We start from the raw sequence: 17,991 nt of genomic DNA on the forward strand, positions 1-17,991 counted from the left end.
CTATAAGTGATAGCGGAATCAAGAGTAAAATGTTTGAATTGATGTTTATTGGGAAATCTTTGAAGTGTAAATCACTTGTACCTGGTTCTTTAGCCTTGACACTACGCTCGGATTTCCTGCAATTAACTGCAAATGTTTGCACACAAAGCTGCCACCGTAATACAAGCCTTTGTGAAATCATAGGCAGTGTTTAGCCTTGAAGTATGCCACTTTTGAAAATACATAGGTGCAATTATCAGGTGGAAAAGCCAGCCTTCCTGAAACACCAGGTTTAATAACCACCTTTTTTATAGAATTTCTTTGCTCGGTGCAAATTAAAAAGAGTTGCACCAACTGCAGTGAGGGCCAAAACCAGGCTTCTCAAGTGGTGTAAATCAAATTATCACTCTTGAGTTTGTTTCAGAGATGAGATAATTTGTAGGTGAGGTGTCCATCTTCCTTTCTTTTTCTTTTTTTTTTTTTTTCTCCTGTCCTGTAAGTAAGCAGACATTGTTGCCTTTGCAGTGTGAACACAAACTTCCTGAAGTTTCTGGGTTGAAAGATATAAATGGATACCTTGTGGTTAAGACCTGGACTGAGATCTCCCATTCCTTTTTGCTTTGCCTGATGTCCTTTTGCACAGGACATGGGCAGCCTGGATTGGAAGAGCACCATGACCAAAGTGTTGAATAAAACTTAAGGTTGCAAGTTTGAGGAACTCAAAAATCAGAAGTTAAATACCCAGAAATCACAAAATGAATTGTAAAAACAATGAGACTCCTGAATAAATCCTAGTCTCTTTTTATCTCCTTTCTGAACTGCAAGAATTAACAAACAGCTGCATCAGTCTTTCAAGCTTATTGTTACGACCTGAGTAGATCAGACCTTAATTCTTGCTTGATTTCATTTATAAGGATGGCAGTGGCTCTCATGTAATGGCATGTCTCCACCAGCTCTGGCTTGGAGAGGCACCCTGCTGATCAGAAGATTCCCAATAAGCTCACCAGTGATTTAAAACTTAAACCTTGGAGCTACTCAGTTCCTGGAAAATTATCATTAATTAATTAGGTGGCAGGTGGTGAGTTCCAAGGGTTTTATTACTATTAATTCAAACTGGAAATTACAAATAAAAGTGAAGGAGCAAAATAACTGAAAATCCAGAAGAGAGGTTTTCATTAATCCTTTCAGTTCAGTGCTACAGAAGATTAATGAGTTCTGTTCAAGCTGAGATAGGCATCCAATACAAAACCTTCCAAAATGTATATTTCAGAGCTAAGCTGGAGAGAAACAGCTTATAGAAAAAAAAATATATATTTCAAAATAAATTTGAAAATAAGACCAACACTGCTTCAAATTTGCAGTGATCACCTGTATTTTCATATGTATATCCAGTGGTTATTACTAGCAACATAAAACAAAGATTCTTCTCCCCATAACTCAGCATCACTGTTGATTATATATAAGATTGAAGGAAACACTAGGGACGTTTCCCCCAGAAGTTCCCCCATAGTCTCCTCCTTTTTCTCTGATTTTTTGACCTCTGACTGTTTTATCATGCTTTGTTTCAAAAAGGGCAATTTACCTGCAGGTAAGTTTTACCTAAGATTTTATTTCAAGTGCTAGTATTTTGAAGAGGTGGAAATCAACTGAAATATGGGCATAAAAATATAATATTTCCTTTCTTTCCCTTAGGTGCATCCAGAATAGCTCAATGGACTTTCTCAAAATTACAGTTCACTGGTTTTGTCAAATCTAGGATACAGGAGGCAGCTACTGCAAAACCCATTCAAGACTCAAATCCGAAGCAAAACTCCAAAATCTTCTAGCTGAAAATGAGCAAACCTGACATTCCTATTGAGATTCAAGACTCTTTGGTTCCATGACACCCTATTCATTACCAGTAGCAGAGTAGTGCTCTTCTTCTTCGTGTTTGTCCAGAGTACTTGTAGAGCAGCCAGAAGATGACTTCCCGTGGAGGCAAAGTCTCTGTGCAAAATGCTGAATGGTTCCTGGGGGCTTGTGGCAACTCTCTCAAAATAAACTTTCCTTGCAGTTTTACTTTTCACAATAAGCATGTCTCCAAGAAACAGAGGACAAATAATGAGATTCACAAACCAGGCAATAATTTAAATCTTAAAGAGCTGAAAGAGAGTGAAGATGGAGTAAACAGGAAGACAAAGCCTAGTCTGTTGCAACAGAATCAGCTATTCACAAGTAGACTCTTAAAGTTACCTTGGGTCACCTCAGGGAAAAAAAGAAAAAAAGAAAAAAAGAAAAAAAATCACCTGAAAACTCATAGTAAAATAGGGAGATGATTTATTTAATACAATGCAGCAAACCCCTTGACATCAAATGATGCTGTCTTCATCTCCTTAGGCAACATCAATTTCCATAATGAATTCAAGATACAAGTAGCTAAACATTTCACACTTCATGCCCTGTTCACATCTCTGCTCAAACCTCCTGCCATGTCCTCTCTCAGCCCCTTCCTCACAATCTTTCTCGCACTTGTAATACCATCTCAGTGACTTAGACACTTCTCTCAGCTGTCTCCTGTCCTTGTTTCCCCACCTCTGCATGTATGTCCTTCAAGTAGCGGCCATATTCTTGGTTCAAACATGCTCCTTCAGCGATACCCCCTGGAAGATAGCCAACATTCCTGTTGGAGCCACAGGATGGTCCCAGGAAAGGCAACACTACCAAGAAGTACCACACCTTGTAGCCTTGTTCTCCATCACTCTTTTTGCACTTCTTCTGGTCTCTCTGTATCCATAACTGGATTTTTAGCTCCAGTTGCCATTATTTCTCCATGGAACCCAGAGCAGCCTCCAACCTGTGAATATAACAGTGATTAATAACGGAGACGTGCAAAGGGGACTACAGGTGAAAGGAAGAAAAGTGATTCCAGATTCATCCTCTGTGAGGTTTCTACTCTTCCCTTGAAAACCTCTCATACCCATGAAAACCACTTAGAGCATTAATCATAACGTAGTCCTGACAAGGTCTGACAACTTCTGCTTTACTACATGAACAGATAAAATGATTTGAAAAACCTACTCATAAACACTTCATTGCTGAATATCCCCGAACATTTTCACCAAAATGCAAGGCCCTCTCCCCATTCTCTAGGAAGGACAAAAAGCAGATGTGGGATCATGGGGTTTCAGACTCCCCTCACAATATAACTTGTGATTCAGTGGATTCACTGGCTCACTGTCAAATATTATGAAACACAGGTTAAACAAAAACACCTTGTCAAGTCAATTCCTAGTATAATACATCAGCTTCAGGTACAGTTTTCTTTAGGGGTCGCTGTATGTTTTCCCATGTATATTTGATTAATCAGTTCACAAATGTGTCAATGTGCCCTGGGACATCTGGTCACCAGTGGAGTTTAATAAAACTCTTCTCCATATAAAATGAACATTCCAGCCAGCAATAACATTATTTAAATCAAACCTCCAACACTGTGTGCTTTTGAAAAATACGATGCAAACCCCACATGGAGAATAAAGAAGTTCAAATCACAGATCCCTTGCCACATTCAGCTGCACTTAGAAAGCTCCCACTCTCATGTATTTTCTTTCCTTTTTTTTTTTTCTTGCTTGCTCTCCCTTTTGCTGACATGGCAGACTAAGAGGATATAAAAATTTCTGTCTTTCACCAGCAGAAGAGTTAGAAGTGGTTGCTCCCAGCAGAACACCTGGCCTTGAGAACCTTGAAGAGGAGCTCATACTGCCACTGGTGCTGTGATGCAAGGAAGGATCTGAGAACACATGTATGTTAGCAAACTGGGTGTCTCTCCTTCCCCTACAGAGAATTTAAGCTGACAATGACAAGCTGCTTCTCTTGTCAGACACTGCATTGACTCAGGGGGCAGATGTGCATGCTGTGCAAGTGAAATGCCCCAAGCCTTGTGGTGGTTCATATGCAGTACTGTATTGCTACATGATGGAAATCTTGTTTTCAGCTACTTTGTTTTTAAACTTAGGAAATGGCACACATACTTGCATGCATATGTGCATACCCATTTGCAAAGAACATTCTTATGGCTTCAAATTCACACATGCAAAAGACAAAAAACGTTAGAAATGAAGGTGCTCATGCAACCTGTTATGCACAATTATAAAACAGTCCCTAGCTTGTTAATTTAATTTGATTTTTTTCAACTCAGTAAGGATTTTGCATAAGGTCTCTTATGCTCCTTCATTTTCCCTTTTCATCCAAGATTTTTGTGTGAGTTTGTCTCTTTTTTTTTTCTCTCTTTTTTTTTTTTTTTGGAAAAAAAAAAAAAAGTCGAAGATTTGTAGAGAATGAAAACAGTGATTGCAAGCACGAAAGGGCACTGCACTGAAACTTAAAGTAGTCTATACGCATGTGGATATTTCCTGTCTCCTTGGTACATTATCTGAGAGCAGGAGGTTGGATATAGTTGATACTTAAGGTCCCTTCCGACACAAATGATTGTATGATTCTATGAATTACTCAGGTCTCCTGCTCCAAAGAGTGGAAAATAGCACCCCAGTTCAATTCATCACATCATCTGAAGACAAATTACAGAGAGAAGTGTTTGGTTACATCGGTAGCAGACACTGTTGAAAAAAAGAAAAACAAAACAAACAAAAAAAATTGGAAATGATTCATTCTGTCTTCAGAGTAGGGTTTGATTAGCTCCCAATAATAAGGAAAGAGGATCTGTCTTCAGCAGTGATGGTAAAGCAAAACATTGCACAGCTGCTCATTAAATGGACACTGTCTATCCAGAAGCCTGAAAGGGATCATAGGACATGAGGTGATGCGATTAAAGGTGCACAGACAACCAGAGGAAGTTGTCTGGGCAGGTTTAATTCCAGCATTGCTTCCATTTTGACTGGACGCTTTTGTAAGTCTGCTAATATTCTCTTATCATGGGTACGATTGTGTACAAGCATACATACGTGTGTGCATAGCTTTTATCTGCAGACATAGAGGTAATGCTGTCTTCATGAGGTTTCTAATGACAGGTGAGTTATGACCATAGTTAAGAAGCAGTTTCATAGTTCCTACATCCAAATGGGGCAATTATGATCATACATCAAATAAGACAGACCAAAGAGATGCACTTAAGTGAAGGTGATTACACGCAATTACCATCATCCCCTCTTGCCCTCAGCCAGGGGCTCTGCATTTTCAGTTCAGATGGCTGCTGGTTGAGCCAGCTCATGCACGGCTTGGCCCTTCTCCCAGCAAAGCATTCCAGTCTCACGGGGCTGCAAGACACAGGCACAGGTCTGTAACCCACACACACTCCAGGACCACCTTTTCCAAAGCCAGCACTCAGCTTCCCTGCCTGCTGGTGCCTACCCAGACTACAACTGCTCCAGCCACCAAGTCAAACCACAAAGCGCTTCCCATCACGGCACAAGGCACATGCTGGTTCGCTGCCGTGGCTGTGTAATGCAAACAATTTCCCCTTCTCCAGCTCACTGACTCCTGTTGCAGGCAGGGAGAAATCGAGGCTGTCTGAACGTCAAAGCGAATTTACACAGCTGTAATGCGTAGCTAAGAGCCATGGTGCCTCTCAGGGCTGTTTCTCTAATTAGTCAGCAGAGAGATCAGAAGAAATGACTTGAAAGAGAGCACAGCAGCAAGGGCAGGTAAAGGAGTATGTCACGGAAGGAGGGAGGATGATGCAGGGAGAAAAGCAAATAAGATTTTTTGGATGCCGTGCTTCAGTTAAATGCTAAATACACAATTGCAACTCATTGGGCTGTTTTATTAGGTAAGAAATTTTTATTTGGCATTAAAGGCATCCCAGACTTAGTAATAACAGTACAAGCATGTTTTCTCAAACACCATGTAAAAGGTAAAAAAGATCTCATTGCACAGGGTATATCACAGCTTGGCAGTCACCCAGCCTGTACCCACAGATGGCCACTTTCAAAAGTGACAGGGACTTGGGGGACTAAGGCCAGCCCTGCACTTTGTGGGGTTGTTTAAACCAGGCAACAAGCTACCAGCTCAGAGCAGCAGTACCTGGCTTATGTTTAGCACTGATGCAAGTCACTGCATGGTGCTTGGTACCAAAAAAAACACTCCAGGCTGCTTGACTCCAGGTGGAGTAATTAAGTCATTTAACAAAGCCCAGCTATCAAGGGAAAATGTGGAATTGTTTGTTTCCCACATCCCCATTTCAGAAGTGATCCTCCTGACTATCTCTCAGGGGATGAAAAGCAGGTGGCTCCCTGTGACCATGCTGGGAGCCCCAGGGAGCAGCATGGTCTCTACAGCCCATCATCCAGCTCCAGCTGTGCCATGGCCCATATCTACATACCTTTAGGTCGATATTTTGGTGACATCACAGGCATGAGGAGGAAAATTTTATTCTTAAAATAAATCACCACAGCCAGTGGTCTTCCAAAGGCCAAGGGGGGGAACCTGCCTCTGCTGAAGGTTGAGGAATCCTACCACTGAATTCAGCTGCTCATACAGAGCTGCACAGTCCATGCTGACCAAACCATGACAGCAACAGGCAGAGACGGGAAAAGGGCAAAATGGGAAGAAAGAAGCATTGGGGTACGTAATGAGTCAGCTTCCCAGGAGAGAAGAAACAACATGGATGCAAACTCTGTGATGCTAACTCCTCTGGCTAGTGCCAAAGGTGGAATCAGGGTGGAATCAGGGTGGAATGGTGAACAACTGTAGAGCTGTTCACCACTCTTGGGACCAGCTGGGCTCTCCTCCAGCCGCCCTGCGAGCTGTGGCCCAACTGGCTGCTCCCAGCACCTCCCCATAATGAATATTATTGTTCTGAGCATCCGTTTCTCTGTCCTCACTGCACCATGGGTACCAGCTCACCAAGAACATGACAGCTGAGAAGTGCCTCTCACTGAAATGAAATAGAAAATGCTCCCACAAAAGCCCAGCCCACAGCTAATGACAGCACCTTGTGCTGACAGCAGCTGCTGCAGAGGGAAATGTCGATGGGGCTATTACAGCCAGTGATTTCGCTTAGCTGATGGCAACCCTGACCTTTGCTGTACCCAGCGGCAATTTGTTTTCCTGGCTGCTGGAAAGCTGGAAAGTACCAAGAGACATTACAAAAATGGTGCATGCCCTGACCCTGTCTCATCATCATTTGCTGTGAGATGTCTCTCTCCCGAATGCAGTGGCTGCCAGCAGCTGTGGCACAGTTTTCTGCTGGCTCCATGGGGTGGGCATGATGGGGACTCGATGGGACCGTCCCACTGCTGAGCAAGGAGCAGGGGGACTGCAGGCAGCAAGGTTCACAGATCTCAGCTCTTGGCTTACTGTTTAGCTAAGGCAACTTTTCCTTAAACTCTGGATGCTTCTGCAGAAATTAACAGTGAAACGTCAGCTCTAAATGACAGCTAGATGAACGCCTCCCTTCTGGTGTTCCCAAATAGCTTGAAGGACTGCTCACTGCAGCCACCCAGAGGGGATTTATATAGGTGTGGGCCACTGGGAACATCTTGCTTATGAGGAAAAATGCTCCTCCTCTTGACAGACCTGATGAAGAGGTGCTGAGGGAGAAGAGAGGGAGAGGTCCTCGTCATCCCATGTTGCTCTCTCAGAGTGTCATGTAGAGGATGACTCCCTTCCATCTGTCACGTGGGGTGGTGGTATAAACCAGCAGCATAAACCAGCAACATTAGGTCTGACTTCAAGATGCTACGTCATTTGTAGCTACTGAGGGGCTGTGTCCCTCATATTCAGCTCTAGCTTCTAAAATTTGGATGTGAAACAAAGAGCTGCAGAAGCGGATGGGCTACATGTATGTGAGCAGGCAAGATCATCAACAGCCACGAACAGAGTTGGAGAAGTGTTCGGCTAAACTTCACCTCTGCTACAGGAAGTTTGAGTTCCACAAGCCTCTTTCTAAAGCTTTTTTCCTGAAATGCTACTTTTGGTTTCAGGTATTGGACAGGCTCCATCAGACCTCCCATGCTAAGTCAGCCTTCATCCCATTTCCCAGGGAGAAATACACTTCTGCCAGAATTAATTTTCAGAGATTTTGCTTATGGGAGCAGGACTCCTAGCAGTGTGCGAACAGCAAACCCCACAAATATTCCCTTTCAGTTCTGCTGACGCTCTTCAGCTGGTGGTGTGCAGGGCTCGTTGCCAAACCCAAAACTCCTCAGCACCCTCTCCACCTCACAGGCTGAATTCCCCACTGTGTCAGATTGTACTTGTTTGCTGTGTGCCAGGGTAGCTGAAGTGAGGTCTCCAGGAAAAAAAAAAAAAAAAAAAAGGATACTTCCCCTGCCATTCCTACATCACCTCACTGCTATATTGCATTCAGCAAGGACAAAGGAGCATCCTTCCCCAGATACTGAACTATGTTTACCCATCCTAAGATCAATTGTAAACCATGTCCTTAAATAGAGCAATTAGTCCTCTGCCACAGGTGAAAAAGAAGGGAAGAGAGGATGGGTTTATCCTCCTGGCTAAGCTCTGAAGATGTGTGTCACAGGCAGGAGGTGCAAGGTCTGGTATCGATACTTGCAGGGATGCACAAGCAAGCCCACACTGTCCCTGGGAGAATAAGCTGCTTGGCTCCTAAAACTCTCTTTCCAAAGAGCTGTACTGGAAGTCTCAGAAGCTGCCGTTAGTTTTGAGTTCTGATTTCTCAGTCTATAAATGGCAGAGCTTTAATCATTACTGTTCCCTCTTACTCACGTGCCACTGTATGCTGCTCAGGGTGCCCTGCCTGCAGAGCCTGTGCTCTGCACGTGCAGCCAGCCAGCTACAGCCCTGCACAACCTGCAGCGAGCTCTGATCCCCTCCCTGTGGTCAGCCCCTGGAGGGGTGTGTGTGACAACAGGAGTGAGAAGGGGAAGGCAAAACACTGAAAGACTGATAAGGCTCCTGTTCTCGCTCCCTTCAAGCACAAGGTAACACCAGACCATCGGGATGCTATTGCATGAGCAAGTAACATCTCCCCAGATCTATTTTCTGCTTGGAAAGTGGAAAGAAATAAACAGGCAGAAGGCTTCAGACAACAGCAATATGCATGGTGGCTGTGGTGGGCACTTCTGATTATTTTTTCCTTGCTACTTCTATGGTTTTTTTGCCACAGGAAGAGTTATATGACTTGAAGAACGAGCCCATTCAGGGCCGCTTGCTCTCTTGCCTCCCCACTTCCAGCCCCTGTGGCAATCGGCTGCCTCCTGCTGGACACGTCCCACAGCTTCCTCTGCCATGGGGCAGCAGGGCCCATGAGGTGTCCTCCACTCCACTTCCCAACCCTGTCCTCACATCCCTGCAGCAAGAGGGCAGATCACCACCTCCTTCCCAGATGCTCCGTAAGAGGGCACTGCAATTTTTTCCTGGAGCTGAGGTGAGCTTGCTCAGGATAGAAGCTAGAAGCTCTCTGGGATGGCAGAGTCTTTTGCCATTAAGCTGTCTCACTCGTTGCAGAGTAGATCCAGACAGATCAAACGTTGTCTCTACTTACAGAGGGCACCAGCACACCTTTTATGTCTGCCATGAAAGCCAGTTCTCTGTGGCCTTTTTCTGCTTAGACATTGACTGGGGAAGAATATGTTTGCTTTAAACAGGAGTGCATATAATGAGAAAACATTGCATCATTTTCTCTTATTTATATTTTAACAGAAAAAAAGAAAAGTGGGAGAGGTTTTTTGTTTTTGTTTTTTGTTTTTTTCATAAGGGCTGTCACATTTTCCTGGACCTTTGGCAAATGTAAAGCTTCAGTCAAGGCAAGTGTTGGTGAGGTGAAAAACAAAACCTGCCTAACAGCCCCCACAGCTGATGGCCCCTTGCCCCAGCAGCGTAGGGCAGGCTGAGTGGGAATCCCTACAGAGCCGCGCTGTGCTCACGCACGTGAACCCTGCAGGATGCGGGCACGGGAAAGGAGCTATGGTTTAATTGCTCCCAGAAGTGGTGCCTGTTGGGATGGGGACGGGGCTGGGAGTGACAGGTGAGGAAAGATTTATTAAATGAAAAAGCGATGTCTGAAACCTGAAGCACTACAATGAGACTTAATGAGCTTTGGGCCTAGCCTGGAATGACCACATGCCTGTACAACTGACAGGGCTTAAATTCAAGCCCAGAGAAATGAACTCCTGAGCTACCTCAGAAGGAAACATTTGTTTTCTTACCATCAATCTTTGCATTCAAGGTTACTGGTCTGTCAAGCCCTGCCATGGCAGCATCCCCCTGTACCACCCCTTTCAAAGGACACTGATGGTCTCTGAGGATCTGCCCTGAGGGACGTGGCCAAGCCACAGGGCACCCTCCAGCATCAAGGCAAAGAAATGACCCAGCAGTAGGAGATCTCTACATTTTTGTGCCTGGATGGAGCCACACATCCATATGGAATGGCTGAGGCACAGCAGAGCAGCAAGGGCTGCCCCGGGAGTGAACAAGGTAGGACTGCACACCCTCAGGCCTTGGAAGAAGGAGGGCACGTGCGGACCCAGACACTCACCTCACCATCTCACCGTAAGAAACAAAGTGCCTCAAGCTCCCACTGAAGATAAGACGTGCCTGATACCGATATTGCCTTGTTTTTCACTGATGGAGGGGCACATACTGGCTAGAAGTCCGTTTAAGGCAGAAAGAAATAAAACAATACCAAGAAAAATATCATCCTTCTGCTGCTCAGAGTTTGGTTTGCTCAGTCCTGATTTTGGTGCAACCTACATGACAAGAAGAAAAACCTCCCTCATCTGACAGCCTAAGGGCCAAAGCTTCTGCACAAGCACTTTATTCTTCCCTGGGAACAAGATTGTCACGCAAACACAACTGCCTCCTGGAAGCTCCCGGAGCTGAGAGGGCATAAGTATTCAGCAAATAAGCACACATCTATACATAACAAATCTGCATCTATTCAAGACGAAGCCAGGCTGCTGGCTATCCACATAATACTGCATTCATGCCTACGCAAACCACTGTCATATTGCTGGCACTTTCACGCGATCTCAGAGCCGTGTACAACTAAATCTGTATAAAATCAGATAATCCGCTCTGAAGGGAAAGCAGAGAAATTGAATGCAGCTTGGTGGGGGAAGGTAAAAGAAGGCTGCAGAAAATAATAATAAGATAAAATAAAAAGAAATGTAAGCATATTCAAATAACTGGCATTCTTTTGGAGCTGTAGCGGGAGGAAAAGGAAGAAATAACACCCTTCTTTGGTAACTTATACAGCCGGTCACCTATCTCCCCCATTTCCTCTTGCTCAGTTAAACACTGGCTCCATCATTTCCCATTTTATCTATATTTAATTGGGACTGCTCTATCTTCTGATTTCTTCACTGTTTTGACCAGTTTGCTCTTGCGGACACCCCTGATGACTGCCATTAGCTAGCACCAAGGTAAACAGTGTAAGGAAAGGATGAAAATAGAGCAAACCTTTCCCAGTGACGCTCTCCTCCCTCCAGCAATCTGCTGTTTAGAAGTTCCCTGTGACATTTGCATTTAAAAATAGCCTGGGACAGAATTTATTCTCTAACTTTTTCTAACATTTGGCTGCCTTCTGTGCATGGAGCTTAGGGAGAGCATGGCCAGGCAGCAGCAGAGCCAGGAACCACTCACTACCTGGGCTGTGATTTGCATGAGAAGGAGCAGCTCTGACACACGATGCATTCACTTCGGTCACTTTGGAGGTGAGCAGATACCTGGCAACTTCGAAGCAAGGGGGAAACTGGAATTCAGATGGAGTACCCAGGCTGCAGACGCACTCAATTAATTTCATTAGACAAGGGATCCCCCCCAGGCTAAAAGGCTTCAAAGTGGCGGGGGAGATAAATTATCCTTCCAATTCAGACTCATGGCCATCCTTCGCTCGGGAGCCTGCTTGGATTATTATTAATTTTTTCCCCCTCAGTAACAGTGAAAGATGTCTGCAAATAGATTCAAGAAGAGGGGACATTTCCAGAATATAAACTCTGAGCTTTCCCTTGATTGCTTTCAGACTTGCTCCTGTAACATCCTCAATTCCCCCCTCCCTGCCCAAGCCTATCAGGTTTTTCTTGATGTTTCTGAGGACTTGTTTAAAAAGGCTGCCAGACATAATACTGCCTCATCTTTTCCTCCACTAGATGAATTACTTTTGGGGGGCCAGAGTACAGTGATTTTCCCTGACCTTACAAAGGGACAAAGATAAATAGCCTTAAAGGGGAAAAGTTAGCGTTCTGCCATAAGATGACATCAAACCACTTGGTAAAGTACAAATTGATCTGAAGTTAGGAGGACAGCATAGATGTGGAATGACAATCAATATCTGTAGGAAGGTATTGTCCCATTTTTCAAGGCACAGAAAAATTCACCTGCACTGATGCACAAGCTATATCTAAACATATTTCTCCTGCAGATGGTCTAGGATCAAAACAGTGGGAAGTTAAAGACAAGAGAGGGAGGGTTGTGGTTTTTTTTTCAGAAGCTTCATAAACTTCTTCCCTTGTATTTCATTATGAGACAAACCCTGGGGGAAAAGAGGGTGAGATTCTCATCCTGTTCTGGCTGCCCGACGTTCAGAGCAAAGGCCAGGCCAGGACTAGTGGGTTGGCATGGCTCCCCTGCTGCCAGCACGGCACCAGGCAGGGGAGAGGGATGTGGAGAAAGACAGGAGGGCAAGCAAGAGCTGTGCCCTTGCCTCTGCAGGGCTATGATGACCCCAGCAAGTGCCAGAGCCCTGAGGGCAGCCCTGCCAGCTCTCTCTTTGCTGTAGTTGAATAAACCAAAGCAGCCACCCTGCCTTCTCTGCACGGCTGATACCTCGCCTGCTCAGCAGCAGCTGCCCTGTCCCTCCTTGCTGCAGGAGACCAGCAGGGCAGCCTGGAGGAGGTTAATTATGTCCCTGCATTCCCTGTGGGAACAATGAGACACAAAACCCAACTGTTCTGACTTGCAGTCCTGCTTATCCCCCCTTCTCTCAGGCTGTATGTGTGCAATCTACAGGGAACCTTGAAATGGGGGTCAATTTTGCGTTAGTCACATGCACATCACATCAACATCCATTATGCTGTGATAGCACCAAAAGAATTTTGTTTTATTTTTTTAATCCTATAAGCTAGGTTGCTGCTGAGGAGCTGGAAGAGCAAAGCAGTTCCATCATCCATGACTTGGCCAGCCCTGTACCACCACTTTGCCCAAGAGGAGGTCTAGCATGTAGGCAGGTTCCAGAAGTCAAATCGTTCAGCTGAAGATCAAAGTAAAGACCAGGAGAGAAGGGGAGCAGAGCTGAAGAAGGACTAAGCAACAGCAGGCAACAGGAATTAGCTTCCCAAGTCACAGACAGACCATGCAGCAGAGGATGCCACAGCACTAGGGATCGGCATCCTTCCCAGCAGTCAGCTTCAGCTCACTTCTGCTCCTGGGGGAGGCAAACCCAGGCACTGCCCTCCAGCCTGGTGTCCCCGAGGGAGGAAGGGAGAAGTGGCCACAGTGGCTGCTGCATTCTGCCAGCAGATCTGTTGTCTGTGGCCCAGGCTCCCTGGGGCATCCGCACACGGCCACACAAATATGCATGCACACACGCGCACAAACGCCGAGGATAAGCTGCCATACATTAATAGTGCTATTAGTAATATGTAATGGAATTGTCAAAGCCGCCCAACACTGGCATAATAGGTAATTCTTCATCATTAACAGGAACTGCCAGCAGAACAGCTACCAGCATCCAAATGTTTAATTTTCAGACGGAGGAAACACAAAGCTCTCAGTGGGCAGCTCAGCAGAGAGCTGACCCCGTGGCCAGTAACTCTTGGAGGCATCAAGGAGATGTCACTGGTGGAGAAAATTGCAAACTCGTATTGACCAGATCAGAGCTAATCACAGAATCACAGAATCACAGAATTTTCTAGGTTGGAAGAGACCTCAAGGTCATCGAGTCCAACCTCCAACCTAACACTAACAGCCCTCCACTAAACCATATCCCTAAGCTCTACATCTAAACGTCTTTTGAAGACTTCCAGGGATGGTGACTCCACCACTTCCCTGGGCAGCCTGTTCCAGTGCCTCACAACCCTTTCAGTGAAGAAGTTCTTCCTAACATCTAACCTAAAACTCCCCTGGCTCAACTTAAACCCATTCCCCCTCGTCCTGTCACCAGGCACGTGGGAGAACAGGCCAACCCCCACCTCGCTACAGCCTCCCTTGAGGTACCTAAAAAGAGCGATAAGGTCACCCCTGAGCCTCCTCTTCTCCAGGCTGAACAAGCCCAGCTCCCTCAGCCGCTCCTCGTAGGACTTGTTCTCCAGGCCCCTCACCAGCTTCGTCGCCCTTCTCTGCACCCGCTCAAGCACCTTGATGTCCTTCTTGTAGCGAGGGGCCCAAAACTGAACACACTACTCGAGGTGCGGCCTCACCAGAGCTGAGTACAGGGGGACGATCACCTCCCTAGCCCTGCTGGTCACGCTGTTCCTGATACAAGCCAGGATGCCGTTGGCCTTCTTGGCCACCTGAGCACACTGCTGGCTCATATTCAGCCGACTATCCACCATCACTCCCAGGTAATCACCAGACCCCAAAGTGAGACCTCACGAAGGTAGGAAGAAGTTACACCTACAGTAAAAATGAAAAATAATGAACACTTTCTTCACCTTTTCCATGCCTCCTGGTCACGGCCCTGACAGCGACGTGGCAGTACTGGGACACCTGCACTGCCAGCTCAGCAGACACAGGTAGCTCAGCAGCAGGACTGCCTGGCAAACCTAAATGCATCACACAGTCCTGTAGGGAACAGGATTGTACTGCTCCATCTCCCACCCCACTGGATTGATTTCCTCCACCCTGTTTAAACCTCTCCTGGATATGCATCAGGAAGGCAGAGACAAGGAGAGAAGAAAGTAATGCTCCGCTTAGCAGTACTTTGAGTATGGATATTGGTTTCTCCTTTTCTTAGTTCCTTCCTCCCACCCTCAGAAAAATAATTGCTTGTATTCATAGAAGTAGGGATACAATTGATCTGAGAATGAAAAGGGCAAACATATTTACCTGGCTTTTTAGAATGCAGCTGGTAGCATCACAGGACCTGTAAGATGGGTCCAGGCACCTTCTGGAATAGCTGGTGAGAGAAGGTAAAGAAAAAGAAGAGGGGTAAATTGTACTTATCCAAGGGAAGTCACTAGATTATAGAGCTGGCTAAGTACTTTATATCAAAGCCATTTTACAGAAAAATACACATTTTTCCTGAGAAATGTAATTTTCTTTAAGTTTTAAGGGAGTTATTGTAAACAAATACTGGACAATTTCCAGAAGAGGAGAAGGAAAAATAAAAAAGTAAGTGGTTGTTTTGTAAACCGAAGCATTTTTAGTTTATTGGGAAACAATAAATTTCATGGCAGACACTCCAATGTTGAGGTTTTATAGATCGTGTGTGAAAAACAGTTGATAGTTTTGACTCATTCATTGCCCTTTAGCTACCTACAGGACCCAATTCTGCTCCCAGACTCACACAGACAGCTGCAGGAAGGGTGCATCCACAGATGCAAAGAAACAAAAGTACATCCCGCAGTCTGACCTTCCCACGTGCGTGTGATCTGTGGTCCCTACGTGTTCGGGAGCACGAGCTATAGGGAGGAAGAATGGTAGTGACAACACATCACTGGTGGTGGTCACAGCAGGGGTGCTGGGGTGGGAAGGTACGGACTGGCCAGGGTGAAAACAGGTGGAGGAGTGTGGAAGGAAGGAAGGAAGGAAGGAAGGAAGGAAGGAAGGAAGGAAGGAAGGGAGGGAGGGAGGGAGGGAGGGAGGGAGGGAGGGAGGGAGGGAGGGAGGGAGGGAGGGAGGGAGGGAGGGAGGGAGGAAGGAAGGAAGGAAGGAAGGAAGGAAGGAAGGAAGGAAGGAAGGAAGGAAGGAAGGAAGGAAGGAAGGAAGGAAGGAAGGAAGGAAGGAAGGAAGGAAGGAAGGAAGGAAGGAAGGAAGGAAGGCAATCAGTGAGTTTCCTCTAGTGCAGGAAGGACAAAACTAAGGATGAGACAAAGAGAGAGTCCTGCTGCACCCCATCCCAACAAGGAAAACCTGAAGCTTGGCCTTTTTGCATTTAGAAATTAACAAATGCAGTAAAAGGGCAGAACTGCAGCTGGCAATGTAACTAGAAACATTAGAAAAGGAGTAGAACAGAGACAGGCAGCATGCCAGGTTGCTTAAATGTTCTGGGGACTTGTTTCAAACAGTGAAGGAAGGTGCTGGTGGAGCAGCTCCTCTAGGCTTGATTGCAGTCAGCAGGTAGCTAGTAGTTAAAAATCCCAGCTGGAAAGTCATTTGGGTGCAAATAATTCAGAAATGTTGGCACCCTCTGGTCTTCGGGAGCTGGGCAGAATTAGCAGGAGCCCAAAGGAAATGCAGGTTCTCCCTCCCACACTCCAACAAACTCAGCAACACGGCAGAAGAGGTCTCCAGAGAAGGGAATTTCTGCATGGAGGAGCAGAAGAAAATTGGCAGTTACTGAGAAAGACCATGTTAAAGCACAATGGTAACCTATCCTATTGTGCTAGAAAGATGGGAAGCAGAATAAGTGACCATTAGAGCTGCATCAAGAGCTCTTTAGGGACCTGAAAATCAAAAAGAAATTACAGCAAAAGCGAAAACTAGACCACATAGCTAAGGACCAGCGTAAAAGAATAATAGAGGCATAAAAATCAGAATGGATAAAGCACAGAATTAATTACAATTAGTAATGGACATCAGACCACAATAAAAGTGCTAAGGTATCAGCAGAGGCAGAAGAAAAGAGAACATGCAGTCTATTATTTAATAGAAAAAGTGGAAACAGAGGCTGATATAGAGAAGGATGCAGTAGCCTCATCCATCTCTGCTTCAGACTTCATAACATACTTCAAAAATTAATTCCAACAAGGAGACAGAAACACAAGCCAGAGCACAGAAAGAACAAAATCTTGAGATAAATGAGATATGGTCAAATTATCAGTGCCTTCTGAAATCCACCCTCAGACACTGAAGGTACCCGCTATAGAAATCTCTGATCCGTTCAGAAATTATACCTGAAATTCATGATATAACAGTGATCCCAGAAGATTCAAGAAGGGCAAATATAATATCTTTATTTAAAATAAGGCAAAAGGAAAACATGGAAAAACACATACTAGTTAACTCTCCCTGGAAAAAATACTAGAACAAACTATTACTTGATCAATATATAAAAACCCAAAGGAAAACAAGTGGATAAAAAAAAAAAAAAAAAAAAAAAAAAAAAAAAAACTCAACATAATGAATTTATCAAGAAAAAAAATCATTTCAGTTATTCATTTCAACAAAATGAACATTGAATCAGTTGTTCTTTTCTGAGCAAACTAATTTTCTTCTTTGACAAGGTAACTAGCTTTGTGGGTAAGGAAGAAGTGGTAGAAATATGTTTTAGCACCGCTTTCAATATTGTCCCACATGGCCATGAGCAAATTAAGTCAGTACAGCGCTAGTTTTGCAGTACTTTGGCTTTTGGGGTCCTTGATCATAACTGGTCGTAAATTCTCTTGCAAACACTGTCTGGATTTACTTTTAATAGGAAGGAGGAGTGCTTCCTTGGATCAAGTGCAGGGCATGTACTATGGCTTTGCAGCTCATCAGCAATTCAAAGATGATAATGTGGAAGTCACTGGCCTACATGAAATTGCCTATAACTGCAATTAGGTAAGAAAAAAAAAAAAAAAAAAAAAAGCCACTAGTGAAGAACTATTGGTGTAAGATTTCTTGTGAATCCTGGAAGAATCTGTCCTCCTCCTGGCTCTGTTCCAGGTTTTTACAGTAACTTGAGTAACGGAAGACAGCATGAATTACAAAATCTGCAGATCAATCCAAGGTAAGAGGACATTTGTAGAACAGGACCTGAATTCGAAATGATCTCAATAAATTGGAGAAATGGTATGAAATCAACAAGCCATAATTCAATAAATCCTTCAATAAAATATTAAACTAGGAAAGAAGAAAGCAAATGCTGAGCCTTCAGACAGGGAATAACTGGTAAGTCAAAGGTATATATTTGAAACTACAGTGAAATACAAACTCAAGATGAACACAGTCTCATTTTTG

The 17,991-nt window shown here is 44.7% G+C and overlaps 1 long non-coding RNA gene across 1 annotated transcript in view; it reads right to left on the bottom strand.

Annotated features, from left to right (window-relative positions):
* Positions 1-2,292: 2,292 nt before the first annotated feature.
* Positions 2,293-17,991, bottom strand: part of LOC311434253 — a 44,868-nt gene continuing 29,169 nt past the window's right edge. Inside the window, exons 2-3 of the long non-coding RNA XR_014691342.1 lie at positions 14,938-15,007; positions 2,293-2,812 (exon numbers count right to left, since the gene is read on the bottom strand). This is a non-coding gene — a long non-coding RNA (uncharacterized lncRNA). The remainder of the gene's footprint in view (positions 2,813-14,937; positions 15,008-17,991) is intronic.

The sequence above is a fragment of the Aythya ferina genome, assembly GCF_964211825.1.
Source record: "Aythya ferina genome assembly, chromosome: 3".
Classification (NCBI taxonomy): domain Eukaryota; kingdom Metazoa; phylum Chordata; class Aves; order Anseriformes; family Anatidae; genus Aythya; species Aythya ferina.